The following is a 21,056-nucleotide window of genomic DNA, read 5'->3' as shown; positions in this document are numbered from 1 at the left end:
CAGAATACAAAATGGACATTCTGGATACGCAAAACATAAGGATAAGAAATACTCTTAATACACGCAGTGCCCCCGCGCAGTTCTGTAGTTTGTGGATGCATAGGGTGGAATTTCTCTCCCCCATCCTCCCAGGGCCTGATTAACCAGGTGTGGCCCTGAAGACCCGCCTGGTGTGGGGGGATCTCAGACCCCTGGACTAAGTGGTCAGCCCAGGGGGCCTATGGCTAGCTGTCCTGCCCAGAGCTCCCAACATACCAGTTGAAGACAACTTTCAAAAGTCAGCTTACTACCCTCTCCCACAGGAAGCCCTCCCCAGCTTCCGGCTTCTGGTTTAGTGGGGGATCATCCAGCATCTGTGCTCCCTCTGTCACACAGGGGCCCAGTCTCAGTACCTTTCATTTCCTCTGCATACTCACTCAGGTTTACTGGCAGTGTCAGTCATTTGCTCTCATTTCCACTTCTTTTCTCTGACTAAAGTGCTCGTAATGTATATTTAATCAGTCATCTTGGAAGCACTTTGGGGCTGTTGCCAGTTTTGGTGCCCATGTCCATAAAGCTGCTATGAACATTCTTGTAGGTTTAAGTGTGTACATAAGTTTTAATTTCTCTGGGACAAGCGCCCGGCAGAGAAAGCAATGTCCAGGTGGATTGGAGTTGAGGGCCTGCTTCCTGACAATTTTCTCTTTGTCCCCTTTTTCAGGTGCTAGCCTTTTCTTTCTTTTTCTTTTTTTTTTTTTTTTTTTTTTAATTCATGGCAGCTGCTAATGGGTAGTGATTGTGGCCAGAATTTGCCTTCCTCTGCTGGCTTCTGAGATGAACAGTTCTCCTATGTCAATTGTCCTTCTGTATAGACTCACACACCCTTCTTCTGTAGTCTCTCCAGCTGGTTTGCTTTCCTCTCTGAATTTGCAGAGATCTTTCGAGCTTCCAGACATAAGTCCTTTGTCAAATGTATGGTTTGCAAATATTTCCTCACAGTCCATGAACTATTGTTTGATCACAGAAAATATTTTTTTGGGAGGAGCTGTGGAATTTATGCCACACCCAGCTGCACTCAGGGATTGCTCCAGGCTCTGTATTGGGGAATCACTCCCGGTGGTGCTTGAGGAACTATATGGGCTGCTGGAGATCAAACCTGGGTTGGCCATAGTGGGGGAGTTGTGATTATATTGGTGGTATGTGACCATACTGCTGGCCCCCAGCCTAACAGGAGATCTTTTACAGAGCAAAGTTCCTACTTTCAGTGGGGTCCAATGAATCAATTTCTCTTTCACTGACTTTGCTTTCCACAAACTCTTTTCCATTCCAGCAGCAGCCTGAAGATCTTTCTAGGTCCTTTCTTAATCTTGTTTAATTGTGTTTTTGCATTTATGTGCACGGCCCACTTTAAATTGATCTTTGCCTAAGATGTACTTTAAAGGATGGTCCATGTAGTTTATCTAGTTGTTTCCGCACCATTTGTTAAACAGGCAATTCTTTACGCAGTTGCTCCCTCCCCCACATCCCAAATCAATTGTGTATTTAATTTTCAAGTTTTTCTGTTCTGTTCTACTAATTTGTCTATTCCCTCTACCCAAACTACACTGTTTTAATTAGTTTGACTATATAGCAAGTGCCTCGATACCAGCAATATTTCTCCCAATTTAAAGTTTTTCAAGATCTTTTTAACTATTTTAGATCCTGTGTTTCTAAAATAAAAAACACAAAAGTTTAATACATTTATGAATAAGTTTAAGATTAGTTGTGGCAATGAAAAAATCATGTGGCATTTGAATAGTAATTGGAATAAATAAAAAAGCCAGAGTGGGGGAGAATTGGCACTTCAGTGACCTTTGACTTATGCCATGGTTTACCTCTTTATTTATTTGGCTTTTTGGGTCACACCCGGCAGTGCTCAGGGATTACTCCTGGCTCTATGCTCAGAAATCGCCCCTGGCAGGCATGGGGGACCATATGGGAGGCTGGGATTCCAACCACTATCCTTCTGCATGAAAGGCAAACGCCTTACCTCCATGCTATCTCTCTGGCCCCACCTCTTTATTTATTTAGGTAGTCACTTCATTGGGTTTTTTAAGAAGCTTCCAGGATTCAGATCCAATAACTTGTTTTGTTAGAATTCTGAATTTTATTACTTGGTGTGTGTATGAGTATGGGGTACACCTAGTGGTGGTCAGGGCCCATGTGGGGATCATTCCTGGTGGTGTTCGGGGAACCATATGAAGTTCCAGGGATCGAACCCAGCTTAACTGCATGTAAGGCAAGTGCCTTAACCCCTGGGCTATGTCTCCAACCCAATATTTTCTTTTTCTTTGGCACAATTGTTAATGCCTCTAAATCCACTTTCTGCATGTTTGTTGAAAGGTGATTGAAATTTGTGTGTTGCTCATGTCCAGTGGGCCTCTGTGGAAATCACTGGTTTGAGGGGTAATTTGGAGGCTTTGAGTGAACTGCACAGACCATGTGAGTATGTTCACAGTGACAGTTTAATTTTTTTCTCTTCCAACCATTGGGTTTTTTTCCCGCCTGTTTGTGCTTGTGAAAACTCCCAGGAAGGTGTTGAACAAAGAAGTTAGAGAAGACAATGCTTTGTTTCAAGTCTCAGGCAGAAAGAACATGGTGTTTCTGAGTTAAGTATAAAGGCCTCAGGCAAAGGCTTTTTATCAAATTGAAGAACTTTTCCTCTTAGTTTTATGAAATTTTTAACAGTGAGTAAGTCTTGGATTTCTTTTCATCAATAGATAAAAATCATCTGAATCTTCTTCTTTAGTCTGTTAATATGGCGGGACACATTGATTTTTGAATATTAAGTCAGTCATGCATCCCAGGAATACATTTCATTTGGTCATGGCGTGTAATTCTTTGTTATATGTTCTTGGATTTGATTTGCTCCATTTTTGGTTGAAGACTTTTGCATTTAAATTCATGAGAGATAATAGACTTTTGCTTTCCTCGGTATTTTCTGGTTTTATTGTTAGGGTAATATTAGCTTCATAAAATGAGCCGGGAATGTTAACTTTCTATTTATTTTCTGGGTGTGATTGTGTAAAACTAATGGCTGCTGTAGGGATTTCCAATATACTTACTTAATTTATTAAAGCCTAGTGATGTTATGTTCACACATATGTACGCATACATACATGCTTCTATAAACAGGGAACTATTTAAGTCTCTCTCTCTCTCTATATATATATATATACACACATATTGAGAACCACTTCAGATATAAGTTTTGCTTTAATTATCAAGTATGACTTAACAGAAACAGTATATTTTATTGTAGATATTTAATAATTCTTGTTTCTGCATATTCTAGAGTGCCGTTTTCTTTCTTGAAATGAAAAAAATATGTATTCCCATCAAATAAATAGGAATTAAAAGATTAATTTAATCTAGCGACTTCTTTAGTCTTTATGGGGATGTCCCTTCTTTGGAGAATATCTCTTTTCTTCTTTTGTTAGCTCCAGACTTGAGATACAACCCACAAAGACCAGCAGAGATGGCAGTAATGCAATGAGCAGTGAGCAAGGGAGTTTATTTGATTACCACCATGCTGGAGCCACACCTATCCCAGATGATGACGGTCCAGATGGGACTTGCAAGCCTTTTTTTTTTTTTTTTTTTGGTTTTTGGGCCACACCCGGCGGTGCTCAGGGGTTACTCCTGGCTGTCTGCTCAGAAATAGCTCCTGGCAGGCACAGGGGACCATATGGGACACGGGGATTCAAACCAACCACCTTTGGTCCTGGATTGGCTGCTTGCAAGGCAAACGCTGTTGTGCTATCTCTCCGGGCCCGCAAGCCTTTTTTTTTAATAGGGGCTTTAAGCAAGGGGTAAAACTATACGTTCTTAGTACATGTTGTATCAGCCAGGTTTAAACTGTTGTCTGAAGTAGTAGAGGAGGGGCTTGGTCACTTGGAAACCTTGGTGTGCAGTTACATAAGGCCTCCTGGTGTTGTTAGTTTATCTGACTGTCCTGGTATGTGCCCTCGAAGTTCCTGGAACTGGCTGTCCTGGGCCCAGTCCCCACCCTCCACAGTCTCAACCCACCATCTGACACCATTCAGGCATGGCTTTCCATGTATGAAGCAAAGCTAGGCCACAGAAGTGAAACAGCAGCAGTTAATTCCAAACCTACACTCCCCTCTAACACTTACATTCCTGCAGTGTATTTTTGAACAACCATCAATTATTTAACAGTGTTTAATGTCGAACCATTTCCTCCTGGCCTCCATAGTTTCGGATGAGAAATCGGCTATGATTCAAATCAATACCTGACTCGGTAAGATGCTGTTTCTGGATGCCTTCAGAATTTTCCCTTTGCGTTTGTTTTTCAGAGATATCGTTATTAGGTGGTTTCTTTACATTCACCTGTTTGAGATTCGTGCAGTCTTTTCTGCCGTTTATATAATCTGTGACTTTTGTTTCTGTCTTTTCTCCTGATTTGGGGTGGTGTTTCAGCCATTATTCCGGGAGTACTTTTCCCAGATCATTCTTCCTTCTCATTTGGGGAATCATAAGATTTGAATGTTCTTTTCTTACTGTCTCAGGCCCTTGGGAAGGAGGCTTTATTTTGTTGCAGCTTCTTTTCTCGCCATTATTCAAATTAGGAAGCATCTATTGATCCGAGCTGGGGACTGCGGATTCTGCCCTCAGCCTCAATGCCCCTAATGAGCCCATCCACAGCTCGGGAAATTTCCATTTGGGTCTTAGCAATCCAACTTTTTTTCTGTTCTGTTTTTCACTTGTTCTCAAAGCATTCTTGTTTTCTATCGCACTCTCTTTATAGGCTGCTTTCCATGCTTGCGGCTGTACCTGTCCCCTCAGATCTGCATCTTGTTCATTGGCTGGGGACATTCTGGACACTTTTGGCATCAGGGGGCCGACATCATCCTGGCCAAGAAGCTGAGTCATAATATTGCTGAGTCATCACTGTGCTGAGTCATCACCGTGTTGAATCATCATAGTGCTGAGTTTTCAGTGCTGAGTCATCACAGTGCTGAGTTGTCACAGTGCTGAGTCATCACATGCAAGTCATCACAGTGCTGAGTGTTCAGTGCTGAGTCATCACAGTGCTGAGTCACCATAGTGCTGAGTCATCACAGTGCTGTGTCATCACATGTAAATCATCACAGTGTTGAGTCACAGTGCTGAGTCAATACAGTGCTGAGTCACCATAGTGCTGAGTCATCACAGTGCTGAGTTATCACATGCAAGTCATCACAGTGCTGAGTGTTCAGTGCTGAGTCATCACAGTGTTGAGTCACAGTGCTGAGTCATCACATGCAAGTCATTACAGTGCTGAGTCTTCAGTGCTGAGTCATCACAGTGTTGAGTCACAGTGTTTCATTATCACAGTGCTGAGTCATCATAGTGCCGAGTCATCACAGTGCTGAGTTAGCACAGTGCTGAGTCATGCAACGCAGGCTGAGTCATGCTGGTGGGTGGGCGGGGGTTTCTATAACTCTCCTCAGGCCTACCACATTTCAAAATATCCGCTCACTTCTTACCATCTCTGATCTTCCAAGCACGGCTCCATTCACGAGGTGGTGGCTCCCAGACCAGGCTTTGTGGCTGCCTTCACGGCTGCCAAGTGGTGGCGTTTGTTCCTCATGCTTCTGAGCTGCCCTGGGCCCCCAGGTCTGTTTGAGTTAGTGGAAGGAGACTTTCTCTTCCAGTGTTCCAGTCATGCTGAGAGATGTTTGGTTTGGGTGCAGGCACACCCTGTAGTGCTCAGGGCTTCCCTTGGTTGTACCCAGGAGATTCTGGAACCAGAGCAAAACTGGGGCTCCAACCTGTGTCCAGGGCCAGGACTGGTTCCAAGGATGGTTCCCGGAAGATCCCGTGCTACATCAGTGCACATTTGCCTCCTGGCAAGACTTATTACTGATGTGGATCGAGACGGCCGTTACCCCCACCCACCACCCTCCATTAGTCAATGCAATGAGGAGGGTGGGACCCCCAGAACCCCGTTCCCCTTGCACAGTGTTTAGGGGAAGAGGATCTGAGTCAGTCTTGGGATGGAAATCCAGCTCCAGCCTTGTTTGCTCTGTGACTTAGAACAAGTTTCTTTTTTTTTTTTTTTTTTTTTTTTTTTTGGTTTTTGGGTCACACCTGGCAGTGCTCAGGGGTTATTCCTGGCTCCAGGCTCAGAAATTGCTCCTGGCAGGCACAGGGGACCATATGGGGCGCCGGGATTCGAACCGATGACCTCCTGCATGAAAGGCAAACGCCTTACCTCCATGCTATCTCTCCGGCCCCTAGAACAAGTTTCTTAACCTCTCTTAGTCTTCCTTAAAATGTGAATAAGGGGCTGGAGTAATAGCACAGTGGTAGGGCTTTTGCCTTGCATGTGGCTGACCCAGGACAGACCTAGGTTCAATCCTCAGCATCCTATATGGTCTCCCGAGTCTGCCATTAGTGATTTCTGAGTACAGATCCAGGAGTAACTGTTGGGTATGACCAAAAGATAATGATAATAATGTAGAAGAAAAGAAGAAGAGAAAGAAGAAAAGAAGAAGGAAGAAGAGAAGGAGGAGGAAAAAGAAGGAAGAAGAAGAGGAAGAGTAGGAGGAAAAAGAAGAAAGAAGAAGGAGAAGAAAAGGAAGAGGAGGAGGAGGGAGGGAGGGATGGGGAAGGGAGGGAGGAGGAAGAAGAAGAGGGAGGGAGGATGGAGGGAGGGAGGGAGGGAGGAGGAGAAAGAAGAGGAGGAGGGAGGGAGGGAGGGAAGAGGAGGAGGAGGAGAAGAAGAAGAAGAAGAGAAAAAATAAGCAGAAATGAGTTTAATTTCTGCTCCAGAGATCTGGGTAGGAAGTCACAGGGAGGTGTTTGCCAATCAACAGCCTCACCAGCCTTATCCTGAGGGATCCTTGGTACCACATTCATGCCTTTGGTCTGCAGAGAGGGGGGCAACACCTCCCTCTGTCCCTGCACACCCTGTTTGCATGCATCCGAGTCCTCTGGGCTGCTCTGTGCTCTGGACTCTGGGGGGTGGGGGAAGTCAGGCCCATGCCTGGCGTGGCCCCTTGTCTCCATAGAAGGTTCCCTGCCTGCCTTCTAGCACCTTCTTCGCTTCCCTCCCTAGTTCCTTAGGGACAAAATCACCCGGGATATAAATAAAATGTTCTAAATAAAGCTCTGTGCTTCAGCCGTGCGGGTCGTCTCTGCATAGGTAGCTCCTGGCAGCCCAAATAAATCAGCCTCCAGTGCAGCCCTTTGGGGGATTAACTACCTTTCATGGCCATGGAAGGGGGGGGGGAGTGCACCTAGGGCTGTGGGCACTGCTTGAAGGGCGACTGCAGGAAAATGGACCCGCCCCAGCATGGAGTGCCAAGTCTCTGGCTTGAGATCCCTTGTTTCCTGCTCGCACACTGAGAGGACAGGGTCACTTGGTATCTTCCCAGTCTAGCTGGTGCCTGAGGAGCTTAGGAGGCAGCAGGAATGGCTGCAGGGTCTTGTGGTGGGCGTCCCCTTTTCCCACTCTGGAGGGTTGTGGGTTGCTTGTGGGTTGTTTAGGGGATGCTTGGGAGGTTGTGAGGCTGTGACTGGCTCAGCTTTGTTCTCTCTTTACCTCAGTGTCACAGCCCTGGGCACAGTGGGCCTGGGAAGGGGAGGGGAGGTAGGGAGATGAGAGAGCAGTGAAGGGGAGGGGATAGGAGGGAGAGGAGCTGGGTATGCCTTGAGTTTGATGAATATCATCCTATGAGCAGACAACTGGGGGTCTATTCTCTGTGAGTCCAGGTGTCTGGAGCAATGACCTAAGGGTCACCAAGCAGGACCACAGCATCCAGGATCTCATATCCCTGTGAAACAAGCCTGTCCTGGGGTGTTGGGAAAATGTGTGGCATCCTTGTGGGGACCTGGCCTTAAAGATTCTCAGGGGTGCACAGGGGAGCACCCACAGGGCTACATCATCTAGTGAGCCCAAGAAAACAGGGATTTTAGGGTGTCAGCTCCTTCTCCCCTCAATTGGGGGTCACCTTCATCTTGGGGTCGCATCTTTATTTATTTATTTATTTATTTATTTATTTATTTATTTATTTATTTATTTATTTATTTGGTTTTTGGGCCACACCCGGCAGCGCTCAGGGGTCACTCCTGGCTGTCTGCTCAGAAATAGCTCCTGGCAGGCACGGGGGACCATATGGGACACCGGGATTCGAACCAACCACCTTTGGTCCTGGATCGGCTGCTTGCAAGGCAAACACCGCTGTGCTATCTCTCCGGGCCCGGGGTCGCATCTTAGCTTAGCGTGTAGTCAGACACTGGATAACTTGTTTGTTTTGGGGCCACACCCAGTGATACTCAGCACTTACTCCAGGCTCTGTGCTCAGGGATCACTCCTGACAGGCTCTGGGGACCATCTGGGTGCTGGGATTGGACTTGTGTTGGCCTCATGCCCAACCCTACCTATACTGTCTCTCCAGCTCCGCTGTGTGGAACCTGCAGCGTCGAGCCCTTTTCAGGTGAGGAGGGACACTTTAGAGTTCATCAAAGAACTTGCAAAGTGCATCTTCTCAGGTCTGAATTCACAAGTTAACGTGAGCACATGGAGTCAAGACTTGGTTCCTGTGGCAGGCAGATCCTGCCAAAGCTCAGGACTTTGTTGTAAAAGATTTTGTTGTACAAAGAAAGCAAGAGTTGGGATGGAGATGTAGCATGGAGGTAGGGTGTTTGCCTTGCGTGCAAAAGGACGGTGGTTCGAATCCCGGCATCCCATATGGTCTCTGGAGCCTGCCAGGAGCTATTTCTGAGCATAGAGCCAGGATTAACCCCTGTACGATGCTGGGTCTGACCCAAAAACCAAAACAAACAAACAAAAAACAAAAAACAATAAAACAAACTATGGGGCTGGAGCGGTGGTGCTAGAGGTAAGGCATTTGCCTTGCAAGCGCTAGCCTAGGACGGACTGCAGCTCGATACACCCCGAGTCCCATATGGTCCCCCCAAGCCAGGAGCGATTTCTGAGCGCATAGCCAGGAGTAACCCCTGAGCATCAATGGGTGTGGCCCAAAAACAAAAACAAAGAAAGCAAGAGTCATGGAATTTTGTCCTAAAGGTCTCCTGGCACCCCAAACAGGCTCTGTCCCCCAGTGCTGCTCCTGTTCAGTGCTGGTGAGTCACCAACATGTTCTGATCCAAACAGCTGTTTCATCCACCTCATCCCTCCCTTCCACCCTGGTTTGGCCCTGATGGTTGGTTTTCATAAGAGCTGAAGTCTGACTCAGACCACACAGATCATTCCTGTGGCCTGTGTGTGCTGCCAGAGCAGCAGAACCCCTGAAACCCCTACCCCCACTTCACGGGTCCCAAAATTGCCACAGAAACCAAGGAGGGGATTCCTAGGAAGGCTCAGATGATGGGGCCACAGCACTTGGGCACCGAGGAGCAAAACTCCACTGCAAGATGGGTCTGTCTGTTTGTCTGCCTGTCATGAATGTCTATGATGTCATGAGATATGTCTGTGTGTCTTATGAGATGTTTGCCTTTCTGTGTGTTTGTCATGAGACACGTCTGTCTGCCATAAGGGTGTCATGAGATGTGTCTGTCTGTCATGAGAGTGTCTGACATGAGACCTATCTGTCTGTCATGAGATGTATTCGTCTATCACGAGGTGTATTTGTCATGAGACTGTCTATCTGTCATGAAATTAATCTGTCTGTGATGAAGTGTGTCAGCCTGCCTGTATATCATAAGATGTGCTGTCTGTGTGTCTGTCATGAGATGTGTCTGTCTGTCACTTCCTGTCTCCCCACAGAACCACCATGTGGATTCTGGTGCAGATGGGGCTGGTCATGCCTAGTCCCTCCACTATGTACCCAGCCCGGCTCTTCCATCTCTGCCCTTGTGCCCATGCAGACTCTGCAGATGCTGCTGTTCCTCAGCTCAGTGGCCATCAGGATCTGAGAGGAGGCAGATGGTTCCAGGCCCGTTTGCTGACCTGGGCTGTTGGGTTGTTTCTGGCAGCAGAAGCCCATGGGTGGCCACAGGTGTGGATGCCTTGAAGGCCTGGGAGGGTGGGGTGTCCTTGAGCCTGTGGGCGCCCCCCCAACAGTGCCCAGGCTCCTGGGAGGGGACCTGGTCCTGAGGCAGGTGGGTTTGAGGCCAGACCCACTGCCTTCGAAAGAGGTTTCAGATGCTTCATTGGTGTGTGTGTGTGTGGGGTGTGGTGTGTGGGTGTGTGTGGGGGGGGTGTGTATGTGGGGGTGGTGTGGTGTGTGTGTGTGTGTGTGCGCGCACGTGTGTGTGAAAACGATGTTTTTTACCTGCCAGGGGACAATGCCAATAATTTGCATTTTCAGTCTAAAATTAGATGACTCCTGATTTGCTCAGCAGCCACTTGTGTTTTACTGATGATCTGGTGCCTCCTGCTTCTGTGTGGGACGGCCTGAATGTGGGTCATAGAGCAGCGGTTTCCTGGCCCCCACTTCATCCTGGAATTAGTATCTGCATATTAACAAGCTGCCCCTGGTGGTCCTGCTCATCAGGATGTGCAGTGGGTCCCTGCAAGTAAGGCCTGTCCTATGGCTGTGTGCCCCCTAAAAGATAGGCTTTGGGGTTCCAGTTTGATGGCCCGTTTGGGGTGAGCAGCTGCTCAGGTAGGCATGGGTGTGACTCAGGCACAGGCACATGTATGTACACTTGTGTGTCTTTGTACATGTGTCTGTATGTCTATCAATGTGTGTATGGGTATCTGCATGTGTGTTCTTGCTTGTGTGTGTCTGTGCATGCAAGCCTGTGTTCTTTTCTCTGTAGGCTGAGCCGAGCTTAGATCAGATTCTGAGCTTTTTTTTTCCTGCCAAACCCGGTGACACTCAGGGGTTACTCCTGGCTATGCACTCAGAAATTGCTCCTGGCTTGGGGGACCAATTGGGATGCTGGGGGATCGAACCACAGTAGGTCTGTCCTAGGCTAGCACGGGCAAGGCAGATGTCTTACCGCTAGTGCCACCACTCCGGCCCCCCAGATTCTGAGTTTTTTCTTCGTCAGACCTACCTGGTTCCTACTTCTTGACTCTGGGCCCTCCTGAAAAGCTTCATCTCCCAGTCCCCTGCTCCTGCAGGAATGGTGACCCCTAAACCCCCACCCCTCTGCCCCTGGTCTCGTGGATATAGACACATGTAAGAAGTCCTGCCCAGCCCTAGAGTGTTTAGTAACTTCAGGCCACTGACATTATCTTTGTTGCCTTCAAAGGCTTGGCAGGGGAGGCTCCTTTCTTGACAGGACAGTTGAGAGGTCCTTCTCCAGTGTTCTTGAGAGCACCGACATCGCCATGATGTTGGGTGAGGAGATGCGGCCTTTGCCAGTAGGAAGCTTCAAACACAACAGCTAAACTATCTGATGGGTTTCGTGGATGTGATGTGAGCTCCAGGCCAGGTTCTCCGCTTTTCTAGCTGCTGTGAAAATGCCCTGAATGAGGTGGCTTGGATGTGAAGAGGGTTCTCCCGAGGCCAGGCCATCAGAGATGTGAATGTGGGGACAGTGGTATTAGGCTTTCTGCTTTGGACCAGATATATTTTTCCTGTGTCCTCAGGAACAGTCCATCTGGAGCCCACTCCTGGCAGTATCCTCTGAGAAGGCACCTCCCAAAGGCTCTTTCTCCCGGCCACTGGGGTCAGGATTTAGCATGGAATGGGGCCATGGCCATTGGTTCATGAAACTGAGGGGAGTGAGGAGGGGTTCAATGAGAACAGTTGAGCTCTTGGAGGGCCTAGAAATGGTCCCTCCAGGTAGGGCCCAACAGTGAGTTGGAAAGGAAGGTCTGAAGTGACTTTCACCCTCCAGCATCCTCTTCCCTGCTGCCCTGGTCTCTGTCCTGCTGCGACTCACCAGCTGTCTGGCCTGGTGGTCACTTGACCTTCTGTGATTGCTGTGCACAAACTCTCTCTCACTTTCACTCTCTTTCCTTCTTACACACATATATAAACTCTTTTTTTTTTTTTTTTTTTTTGGTTTTTGGGCCACACCCGGCAGTGCTCAGGGGTCACTCCTGGCTGTCTGCTCAGAAATAGCTCCTGGCAGGCACGGGGGACCATATGGGACACCGGGATTCGAACCAACCACCTATGGTCCTGGATTGGCTGCTTGCAAGGCAAGCGCCACTGTGCTATCTCTCCGGGCCCATATAAACTCTTATATACATCCATACACACATGCACTCTGTCACACACACTCTCACATTCTTTCTTACATACATGCATACAGTTACCCACACACACAATCGCACACTCACACACATTATTTCTTATACACATACATATGTACACACTTTCTCACATACACTCTAGCACACACATATGCACACTTTCGCACATAGCCTCATACATACACATACTCTCTCTCTCTCTCTCTCTCTCTCTCTCTCTCTCTCTCTCTCTCTCTCTCTCTCTAACACATAGTCTCTCTCCACCCTGGACAGTTGAAACTTGACAATGAGCTGCACACCCTTGGGAGACGGGGAGCTCAGAGTGCCCAGACCCTGGAGAAATGCAAACACACACAAACACAGCCTGGAAGCTATTTTCTTTTCCTCATCAACATCATAATAGAAAATCATTGAATGAAATTACATTATTTGAGGACCTGCTATATTGTGTTAAAATTCATACAATTCTACCCAGGGAGAAAAAAATCAATTTTACAGTATGTTAATTAAAACACACTCAGTGGAGAAGGAATGACCTATCGAATAAATTGTGTGAGAGTATGAAGACCCTTGGCTTTTCTCGTAGAGAGAAAAAAAAAATTCAATTTGCTTTTTATACCATACGCTAAGTAAGCATTAGAGGAATTTAAGGACAAACTATGAAAAATAGAACTTGAAAAACATATGGACGGACTCGTTGAAGGATATCCAGAGAATTTCATGGTATAGAAGAAACTTGCACAGGAAAGAGCACAAATCACAATTCATGAGGAAAGATAAATAGGGTGACATTAAGATGCAATCCTTCTCTATGACAAAGCACTAGAAATAAAATTATAGAGATAAGCCACAGGCTGTGAGAAGATATTTGTAACGCGTATAATAGACAAAACACCATCCGAAGAGAAGATATTTCCAACATATATAACAGATGAAAAATTAGTTCTCAGATTATATAAATGTAGTCTATAAACCAATGGGGGGTGGAAAGACCAATAAATCCATTGAAAAATGGACAAATGATTTCAGAAACTCAAGAAAGAAAACAACATGGCCAATTAACAGTGGAAGACGCCATCCATCTCCCCAGGGATCCAGGAAATGAAAATTAAAACTTGAGGAGCTATTTCACACCTATCAGATTGGCAGGAAGAATCTTGAAAGAAATCTAACAACATTAGTTTTTTGTGGAGGAACCCAAACACCCCACAGTGCTGATAGAAGGAAGAATTGATGCAACCACATTGGCGAATAATTAGCAATGTGTGATGAAATTGTAGAAAGATGTCACCAGCCACCCCACATCCAGAAGCCTGGTGCCCAGGTCTGTGTGTGACCCAAAGTTGACTGATGGAGCAACAGAGTTTGGAAGGAGCCTGAATCCCCATTGGTGTAGGAGCGGAGAAATAAATGGGTGTGCGGGTGCAGGAGGCAGCACTCACCCTTCCTTCAGAAGATAAAATCAGGAGCAGAGAGAACTTACACACGTTGTGCCACGAAGCTGCCTTGAAAGAGAGCAGAGAGCAGAGGGCGCAGGGAGGGCACAGAGATGGCTCCGTCATGTGACCTGCTATATTTCTCTATTAAAATCTGGGAGAATAACGATGCAGAGGGAGCTCAGAAGTGCTCGGGAGTCAGCAACAGGCCACCAGATGCTCCGTTTTCTTGATAAATATGCTCCTTGTGCAAGAGCTACTTTTCTGGTCTTGGAAAATATTTTGTGGTGAAACTCAGGGTATCCTCACCAAACAGAAAGTGCCTTTCCGCAGGGCATGGGTGACCAGAGAACATGACATGCAGACTGGACCCGCTGGACAGAGTTGGATATGAAGGCAGAATGCAGCAAATGAGAGTCGTCCTCCTTCCTTCCTTCCTTCCTTCCTTCCTTCCTTCCTTCCTTCCTTCCTTCCTTCCTTCCTTCCTTCCTTCCTTCCTTCCTTCCTTCCTTCCTTCCTTCCTTCCTTCCTTCCTTCCTTCCTTCCTTCCTTCCTTCCTTCCTTCCTTCCTTCCTTCCTTCCTTCCTCCTTCCTTCATGTGTTCCAAGCTCTGGGCTCACATGGGTTGCAGCCCTGCCTAGGGCGATGTGGGTACTGAGTGCAAGTTTCCTTGTGTGGGTGGGGTAACTAGAGCCCAGAAGAGGTGGGAAGGACCCTCAGGCCAGCAGGCAGCATCTGTGTGGAGAGGAGCAAGGGCAGAGCCTGCAGGGTGGGTAGCAGAGTATGCACTGTGAGAAACAATTTGGGTATCATGGAAGAGGCTGGAAGCACTCTGGGCATCTACTCCAGAGGCAAGAACATGAGGAGGGGCCTCTGAGCCCCTTGCTTTGCATTGTTACCACACCTGACACCCATGGTAGACCTGGGTCAAGAAGTTAGGGTATGGGTGCAGAGGGGATGAGTTTTGGCAAGCTGCTGCACCCCAGGGAACCCTGGACAGAGTGAAATGAGTCAGAGAGAAAAAGCCAAAGGCCAGATGACCCCCTACACCTGCAGAGCATAAGGGAGCAGAGTGAGGGATCCTTAGTGGGAACCAACCTCAGGATAGGGTAAGCAGGGCCTGATTGGAGGCTGTGAAGGGTTGTGAGGGAACAACCTTGGGCTCGTAGGTGGACCTGGCCCTTGGGGGCCAGGATGCAGCAACATCTTGTGGAGTGAAGCCTCATCCCTCCTTTCTTCCTAGGTAACTTGACCTTACCTGCAAGACCCCGCCCATTCCTGGGAGGGGTCTTGGAAAAGGTAGATAAAGCCTTTGACCCAGGGGATTAGGGGCTCTGTCTTTTGGGCTTGGACCAGCATGGAGGTCAAATGGAAGATGGCTGAAAGGAGTAAAGATGCAGGGCTAGCTAAGAATGGCTGTGCTTAAAAGGTTATGATAGAGGCCACACATGTGGTGGATAGGGTATGAATAAAGTTGATGCTTCCTGATGCCTGTCTCTGGATGAGTGATTCCGCCGTTCACCTAAACCTGGGACCCGCCAGCTGAATGGGGGATGAAGCCACGTGGCCATGGCCTAATAATAAAGGACTCCATCCTTCACCATCCACCACCATCATGAATTATTTAACACTCCAGTGGAGGAGGCATATGTGGACATGTTCCCAGAGCAGGACCAGTGCTGCTGCTAGTCTGTGGGAACCATCTACCTGGGACCGTTGGACTGAAAGGAGCAAAGGGGCTGCTGGTGGCAGAGGCAGGACAGTGCACTGGGTGGTGGTGGAGGCTATGATAGGGGAGTGATGGGTGTTGGTTAGTGGTGATGGTAGTAGTAGAAGTTGGTGACAATGGTGATAATGGTGGTTATTGTTGGTGGTGTTTGGTGTTGGTATTGATGGTGGGTATTGGTGATGGGTGTTGGTGGTGGTTAGTGGTGTTGGTGATTGGTTTTGTAACTGCGGTCATGCTGATGAGGACGGTGATCCAGTGGTGATAATGGTAACATGACAAAGGCGTGGAGAGGCATTGATGGGCTGGAAAGCTGTAGAGAAGGCCCAGTATTTGTAAGGTAAAATTGACAGTTTACTGATCCTTAGGAATCACTTAAAAATCCACTTAACGAGCAGCAAGGGATAAATCACATTTATTTTGTAAAATGTCTCATAATTGCTTCCGCAGCTCCTGGCCGCTCACGTTCACAAGGCTCCTCCCCGCAGTGCCGCAGATGTTGGGGGGGGGGACGACTGATGGCACCACGTTCATTCTTGGACAATCTTTTCACTCCAATACGGGCTCTCTGTCCCTCCGTGTGTTCTCCTGCTGCCCTGGGATTGTCTGACACACAGGTGTGGGGGGCTCGTGTCTCACCACTTAGCCACAGTGCCTGGCTCCGAGAACTGAGGAAGGGGCTCGGGAGACAGCAGCACCCTTGAGTGACCTGATGCATGGTCTGGTCACTGGGTGCTCAGTCATTCTGTTTGGCTAGTCCCTGCACTCTTTCCAAGGAATAGTCAATGAGAGAGAGAGAGAGAGAGAGAGAGAGAGAGAGAGAGAGAGAGAGAGAGAGAGAGAGAGAGTCTCAGGTGCTGGACGCTTTCCAGAGCAGAACCCCATTAAGTCCTGCCCCGAAGGGAGGAGGCTGCTCAGTTGGTCCTTCACCCACACCCTTAGGCATGTGACAAAGAATCCAAGAATCTGGCAGTTCCGCGAGTGACTCTTCAGGGCACATTGGGCCTGGTTGTGCTTATTCCTGAACATTCCGCTCTCAGACGCCCTCCTAGGATCAAGCCCCCGGCACGGTGCTCCCTAGCAGATGTCTAAGCTTTACACGCGGCTAATTTTATATCCGGTGAAAATGCAAATGCCTGCGAAACGCTCTTTGAAATAAAGATGCTTCGCCACCAGGGGCTCGGAGCCGCGTGCCCAGGGAATCGCCGAGACGGAGCCAGGCGGGGGATGAATGTGGCAACCTGTCATTTCACAGTCACTTAAAAGAAAATGGGACCTGGCTTTCCCAGGCTGTACTTTGTCATGGGGGGTACAAGAAGCTGCACTTTCCATTCAGGATAATTGCCCCGTTCACGGAAAGTTAATGTGCCGCACACTATGGACGTGTTTGATCCATCGCAGGGCAGGTCTCTTGCTTCCCTGAGGTGGAGCCTCCCGGAATTTATCAGGCCGAGCTGCCGGGCAGCTCCATCACCCTATATTGACTCGACAGCGGCCTGGCCTGCAGTCTTTTATCTCCACCCAAGCACCGTGTTTGACCTTGAAACTCTGAATGATGCTTTATAATCCCCGGCCTGGTCTGACAAAGAGGCCCCCGAAGAAAAATGTGACTCTAGAGTCTGTAAAAACTCGGGTTGGAAGAATGAGAATAGGGGCGGGAGGGGATCAGGGCTCCGTGGGTTGCTTTGTGGGGATGGGACCTAAAAGACCAGGCCTTGCTTGTGTGGGACCCAGGACTACTGTCCTTGGGCGGAGACAAGATTTGAGGTTTGGAGAGGTTAAGTGGGTTTCTCATCATTGTGGCATCAGGGCCACACTGCCCAGTGCGCTGGACTTGCTAGTTGGGCCTCAGGCCTCCCTGTGGCGGCCGTGCACTAGGCCAGGACTCTGCAGACAAGACCAGGGCCATGTGTAATATCCAAGAGATGGAGGCCACACCAGGACTTGTTTTTTTAGGTTCAGTTGCAGAGCCCAGAGGAGGGATGTGGAGTATCTCTTCTCTGCAGAACCAGGCCCTTCCTGATGGCGCCATGGACCGCAGCTGGCAGGAGCCTGGCCGCCTCCTCGTGGCTCTTCCTCAGAGCTGTCCAGGCTTTTAATTATTGAAGAATGACTATGCGTCTGGCTAATTTATCAGCCTCTGGCAAGAATCAGGAGTCAACTGGCCATGAATCCTCTCTGATTACTACTACGAGCGTCATCAGGTGACACTGTGCTGAGGAATGTGCGGGGCTGGGGCCCGGCCAAGGCTGTCCTGGCCCAGACGGACGCACCCCTCCTCTCACCCCTGGGAGGCAGCTCTGGGTTCTCCCACAGGGTCTCCGGTGAATGCACGAGGCAGAGACTCTCAGGGTGTGTTTTCGGAGGAGACAGAAATTGTTGTCAGATGATCTACAAACATCTCTTTGCCCTTCAGGAAAGTGGGGTACTCTCTTTGCACCTCAAGGCCTGGGATCTGGCAATCTCAGAGGGGCCAGGTGAGCAGGAAAGTGGGGGAAGGGGCAGCTGAACCACGCGTGGTGCCTGGACCAGTGGACAAATGTGGATGAAGAGAGTCTTCCAGAAGGGAGCAGGCAATGTTCTAGCACATGCTATACCCATGTGGCCAGTAACAGCAGATGTCAAGGTCCCACTCCGGCTGGATTGGGCTGGTTCCTGCTAGTTCCTTCTGGTTCCAACTCCCTGACTCATCAGGTGCCCACAGACATGGGGAGCAGAGTGGGTAAGCAGGAGGTCTCTTTGGGGGTGATAAACATGCTTTCGGATTCATTTGAGGTGGGGCTCCCACATCTGGGCGAAATTTATTTATATTTTATTTATAATTCTTTTGTTTTGGGCCCACACATTCCTGCTCTGCACTCAAGAATCATTCCTGGTCGGCTGTGGGACCTATGGGATGTTGGGACTTGAACCCAGGTTGTCTATGTGGCAAATTACCTCTTCATTGTGCTGTCACTCAGGCCCCTCCCCTTTTTTTTCAGTTTAAAATGGTGAATTTTGGCAACATGAATGTCACTTAGATTGAAAAAAAAAAAAAAAAAACCAGGCCCGGAGAGATAGCACAGCGGTGTTTGCCTTGCAAGCAGCCGATCCAGGACCTAAGGTGGTTGGTTCGAATCCCAGTGTCCCATATGGTCCCCCGTGCCTGCCAGGAGCTATTTCTGAGCAGACAGCCAGGAGTAACTCCTGAGCACTGCCAGATGTGGCCCAAAAACCAAAAACCAAACCAAACCAAAAAAACAAACAAAAAAACAAACAGCCCTAGGAGTAGCCCCACTGCATCATGGGATATGGCCCTCCTGAAACATCCCTGCATGCGTTTGTCTTTCCTGTCTCTAAACCCCTACCTGCTGTGGGGGACTTGCTTGTGTTTGTTCTTTACCTGCCAGGATCTGCCAGGACAGGCATGTAGCTTCCCCATACTCCAGCAGACCAGGCATTTCTGTCAGTCTGTCCATCTCCTGTGCCAGTTCCTGAGGTCCTGGGGGACAATGTGTTGAGAGCACCAGGAGCCCACGGTCCTTATGGAGGCACTTGATGGGTGCATGCTCTAAGCAAGAGTTGGAAGAAGCAGTAAGTTCCTCCCAACCCATCCCATAGTCATCAACTGCTGTGACAGTGGCTCCCCCAGACTCCCTCGGGCTATGGCACCTGTGCTTGTTGTCCTGCAGCCAGGAGACAGTGAAGGGACAGCACAGAGCACTGAGGATTAACAAGATGGTCTATGCTAATCAGGACAAAGAGGCAACATGTTTCCCAGGAGCTGGATGGGTTCTGCTGAAGAAAGAAGAGCCACAGGCCTCTGGTAGGGCTGGGGTCTCTTTGCCTGTGTGGAGGGTCCCAGGGTTCCACCATGTTCCTGTAATGGGGACACTCCCCTAGTTCTCCATCCTTCCCCTATTTCTCTTCTTCCCTCCTCCCCTCTCTTACCTTCTCCCTTTCCTTCCTTTCTTCCCTCTCTTTCCCTTCTACCTTCCCTTTCTCCCTCCCTCCTTCCTTCTTTTCTTCCTTCCTGTCTTCCCTCTCTCCCTCCCTCCTCTCCTTCCTTCTCTCCTTCCCTCCTTTCTTCCCTCCCTCCTTTTCTCCCTTACCTCCCTCCCTTCTTCCCTCCCTCCTTCACTCCTTTCCTTCCTTCCCTCCCTCCCTCCTCTCCTTCCTTCTCTCCCTCCCTCCTCCCTCGCTTACCTTCCTCCTTCATTCCTTTCCTTTCATCCCTCCCTCCCTCCTTTCCTTCCTTCCCTTCCTCCCTTCTTTTATTCCTTTCCTCCCTCTTTTCCTTCCTTCCCTCCCTCTTTTTCTTCCCTCCCTCCCTCTCTCTTTCCCTCCCTTCCCTTCCTCCTTCACTCCTTTCCTTTTCTCTCCCTCCTTCACTCCCTCTCTCTTTCCCTTCCTCCCCTCCCTTCATCCCTCCATCTCTCCCTTCCTTCCTCTTTCCCTTCCTCCCCTCCCTCCTTTCCCCCTTTCTCTCCTCCCTCTCTCCCCCTTTCTCTCCTCCCTCTCTCCCCTTTCTCTTTTCCTCCCGCTTTCTCCTCCCTCCCTCCTTCTCTCCCACCCTCCCTTCTGTTACCCCTTCTCTAACTTCCTCCTAACTTATCTGGATAGTGAGACCCTCCCCAGCTGGAAGGGGTCTGTAGTTGGTAATTAAGAGTGGTCTGAGGGGAGGGTGAAGCAGACGCAGCAGAGAGATGCAAGAGAAATATCAGAGACAGGTTGGATGCAGAGAGGCTGCTTAGCTTAGAGGCCATGTGAGAAATATGCACATGGCGTTAGGGCCTTGTAATAAAGCTGGACTTCTCCAGAAACTTCATCTGACTGCCTGTGGATCATTTCTTTGCCGTTATCCTGAACCAACAAACCTTCGGGCCAAAGGGGCTGCAGGTGCCGGCCTGGGCCGAGAAAAGCCTCACCATCCATCCATCCATCCATCCATCCATCCATCCATCCATCCATCCATCCATCCATCCATCCATCCATCTATCCATCCATCCATCCACACTACTAGGACTTTATTAATTAATAATTAATGAAACATCTTTCTTCTTCCCTTTCTTCTTTCCTTTCCTTCTTTCCCTTCCCCTCTCTCCCTTCCTTTATTTTTTTCCTTCCTTTCTCCCTGCCTCTGTCTGAAGTTACCAACCTCACAGTGGAGCACCCCGAATTCCTGCTCCTCCTTTACTTGTGCATGTTGGGCCCCATCCAGGGCTCTGAGCATCACGCAGTGCTGACGACGGCGAGCAGCCAGGCCCCGTCAAGATGCCCACATGCCTGGAGCTGTTTGTTTTGTTCAAGAAAGTCTCATTTTGTGAGGGGAAAGAAAACTTAATTACCAGCAAATGAAGCAACTCTCAGAACATATGGTTTTGGGGGTTGCCAGGCTTCAAGGCCAATTTGTTGCTCTCTCTGCTTTGTGTTCGTCTTCCCTGAAAGATGGTGCAGGCGTCCCTGAGCTCCTATAGGGGGCGCTTCAGGGTCCAGAGCAGTGCAGGGTTGTCTTGCCTCTCCATGTCAGCGTGCCAGTGGCCGACCCAGGGGACCTCCTTTCCCCAGGAACACTGTTATTGGAGCTTTGGTAGCTCAGAAACAATTCACTTTTCTGATTTCCATTTTGTCTTCCTGTTGGCTGCTGACAGGCTGTGTCTAAACCAATATTCGCACAGCTGCCTTCATGGGTACCACATCCTGTGTCAGAGGTGATATCGGGCTGGGAGGTGGTGTGGGCAGAAGGAGGCAAATTTGGGTTGGGGAGGCAATT

The sequence above is a fragment of the Suncus etruscus genome, chromosome 15, assembly GCF_024139225.1.
Source record: "Suncus etruscus isolate mSunEtr1 chromosome 15, mSunEtr1.pri.cur, whole genome shotgun sequence".
NCBI lineage: Eukaryota > Metazoa > Chordata > Mammalia > Eulipotyphla > Soricidae > Suncus > Suncus etruscus.
Note: the sequence above shows the minus strand (reverse complement) of the source record.